Below are 3,145 nucleotides of genomic sequence, written 5' to 3'. Positions count from 1 at the left end.
AATTTGGTGACTTGTACACTCTTAAAAATAAAGGTGCTTCAAGCGATGCCATAGAAGAACCAGTTTTGGTTCCACAAAGAACCATTCAGTCAAAGGTTCTTTAAAGAACCATCTCTTTCTTACCTTTTTATAATCTGAAGAACCTTCTTTCGCCACAAAGAACCTTTTGTGAAACAGAAAGGTTCTGCAGATGTTAAAGGTTCTTTATGGAACCATTTAGACAAAAAGGTTATTCTATGGCATCGTGAAGCACCTTTATTTTTAAGAGTGTAACTTGTAATGGAGCAATGTCCACTGTAAGGTATCTGTACTTTTACTCAAGTATGGTTTCCAGGTACTCTTTACACCTCTGAATAACTTTTGCTGTTGAAACTTGACGCACCTGCACCTTCTCTCTTTCTCGACAGGTGGCGCGGTGTGTTTAGTAATAATAGAGTTGAAGGGGCGGAGCAGAAAGACTGTTACGCACACACATACACACACACACACACACACCTCGCAGGCCGTCGGAGCGCGCTGACTCTCCAAACACACACTCACACGCTGAAGAGCCCAGCAGCATCATCCTCCTCCTCATCTTCCCTTCAGCCTGTGCACGAGCGCTCAGCATCATCACTGACCGATTGTCACACACTGAAACGAACGCGCGCAGCTTCATCTGAAGGTAAGACAGCTGGAGTTCAGAGCAGCATCAGACTGTCTTTACACAGCAGCGCAGCTGGAATTAACGCGCGACGCGGCGCTGTGTTTCTGCGTGTGCGGTTCACAAGGAGACACTAATGCAGCAGCAGCAGCAGCAACGGCGCCTTTAGTTCCTCTCTAGACACTAGAGATTCTGTAACACAGGTGCTCTGATCTGCAGCAGCACGTTTTGGCAGGACATGAGTGTTTCGAGCTGCTTCTGTCCTCCAGAATTTGGGAAAAGAGTCACTGGAGACGCCAGTTTTCACTTTCTAAATAGTTACAGGTGTGCACCCATCGAAACTGCTTTCATAAATGTTGCAATTAATATTTGATTCTGATATGCTGTTTTCATGTTGCTAGATAGTTAGTTGTTACTGCTGGTTAAATGACAGTTACTGTAATCCGTTGAATATTGCAATATTAAGCTTTTAATGTGTCATGTGGAAAGTAAACCCATCTATTAAACAGTTTAGTCGTGAGCAGGTGGTTTTGATGCATGTATTGCAGGTGATGGTTTTTGGTTAGTTGAGATTGCAATATATTTGGTTAATAGTCCTATAGGCTACAATAATATTTAGTTTTTAATCAACACGTTTTTTATTCGCAAAGTACCTTATATGAGTAGGTAGACTGAAAAGTATTACAGGCACAACGTAATATAGATGTCTGTATCAAATATTTGATTGTTTAATTTGTATATTTGCACATTTTATTGCTTGATTTGCAGTCGCTTTGGATAAAAAAAGTAAAGCCACAAGTGCACAACACATACCCTTGATGTACAACAGTAGGTCAGAAATGAATAAAATACACAGCAAATTTAAATAAATGTATAATGCACAAATACAATATAAAAAGGCAAGCGATATAATAAAATTACATCAAAGCAAACATATAGAATATTTTGTTAAGTGTGTTTGGTATCCGTGTTGGTTTGAGGAGGATGGAGTCTCACTCTGTTTGTGATTTGTTGTATTTGTCTAGACATTGAGTTGATTTAAACTGCTGGTTAAATGATGGCAACTGCTGAGTGAGTCTATATTAAACATTTCGTTCTGTTATTAGAAACTGAATGTAGTCAGTAGATGGTTGGCTTCTGCCCTGAGGTGTTGCAGTATCATATACTTTTAATTAATTAATAAATTTGCCTAAAATGTTTCTTTGCACTTTTAAAAGTGTTTGACACCTTTAAATAATGAGTGACAGATTGGGCTGTTAGGCATTGAACTGTAGATGCATGTGATTGTTGTCAATCATTATTTAAAGGTGTGTTAATTTCATGTATAGAGTCATGATGATTGATGTTGATTTGAAGAAGATAGAGTCTCTATCTGTTAAATCAATCCCTCACAAGCAATCAAGACAATAGTAATTGTGTGTAGCTGTGCTGATCTGATTCATTATGCTGAAATCTAATTGATTTGTTCAGGTGATATGCTCTGATTTACCTGGTTAGTTAATGTCTGTCAGGTGCTGTGATGAATTATTGATGCTGTAGACTCAGTTTAATTCAGCAGTGAGTGGTTGACTGTTCAGATGCTGATTGACAGACACGTACGTGACCTTCGTAGCCTTCAGGTCAGTTTGTCTATTTCACTGTCAGAAAAGGTCCAAAATCATTCAGACGAAAAGTCATCCTCGAATATTTGCTGAGAAAATGTTTTTCAGACATTATACTCTGCTACTAATTGCCATTTAATAAAGTTAAAGCTTGTTCATTTAACGCTGTCAATCATTCCTAAAATGTAGAGTCGAAAGTCTAATTACACAGATGAGTTTGAAACGTTTGCTTACATCTGCAGCCTAATGTATTCAAGAGCAAATTTACATTTTCAACAATGAGCTTACATATTTAGACGTTTGTAAAATCACACAGATGGTTAAATTTGCTGCCAGACCTTCAGTTCTAGACGGGCAGAAGAATGAGACGAATTAAAGGAAGATCTGTCTTGGAAAGGACATTAATTGAGCGCTGTCTTGATGTTGACTCTGGTCTTTAGGAGATCTTCAGATCCAGCCCAGATTTCGCTCAGAACGCAGAACAGAACTTCTGCAGAGATGAACGAGCGACTTGTCTGTGTTTGAACGGAGTTCAGATGAGACGAGTGACTCTAATGAAACCTTTCGAGAACATGTTTGAGGCATAGGTTCACAAATCACTAAATATTTCACAAATCAAAAAATGTTACACAAATCACGAAAATGTTAAATAAAGCCTGTGTTTAGGACCATTAGGATTTTTTGTTGTTGTTGTATCATGATGTTATTTTCATTGCAATTATTGACACTCATATACTGTAAAAAAAAGAAAGCTCTTCTCATTTTAATGGAGAAGTAAATGTATTTACTGTAAATTAATTTGCTATTTAGCCTATGTGTATTTACATATATGTGTATGTGTATATATATATATATATATATATATATATATATATATATATATATATATAAAAAAATATAC

The 3,145-nt window shown here is 37.1% G+C and overlaps 1 protein-coding gene across 1 annotated transcript in view; it reads left to right on the top strand.

Moving 5' to 3' along the window:
- The first annotated feature begins 472 nt into the window (after window positions 1-472).
- LOC107594123 (kelch-like protein 29) overlaps window positions 473-3,145 on the top strand; it is a 136,166-nt gene continuing 133,493 nt past the window's right edge. The window contains exon 1 of the mRNA XM_016284069.1: window positions 473-664. The gene's annotated coding sequence lies outside the window, so the exon portion shown is untranslated. The remainder of the gene's footprint in view (window positions 665-3,145) is intronic.

The sequence above is a fragment of the Sinocyclocheilus grahami genome, unplaced genomic scaffold (assembly GCF_001515645.1).
Source record: "Sinocyclocheilus grahami isolate Dianchi unplaced genomic scaffold, SAMN03320097.WGS_v1.1 scaffold179.1, whole genome shotgun sequence".
In the NCBI taxonomy this organism is placed as follows: Eukaryota; Metazoa; Chordata; class Actinopteri; order Cypriniformes; family Cyprinidae; genus Sinocyclocheilus; species Sinocyclocheilus grahami.
The sequence above is the reverse complement of the archived record's forward strand: the minus strand, read 5'-3'. Positions and strand labels throughout refer to the sequence as shown.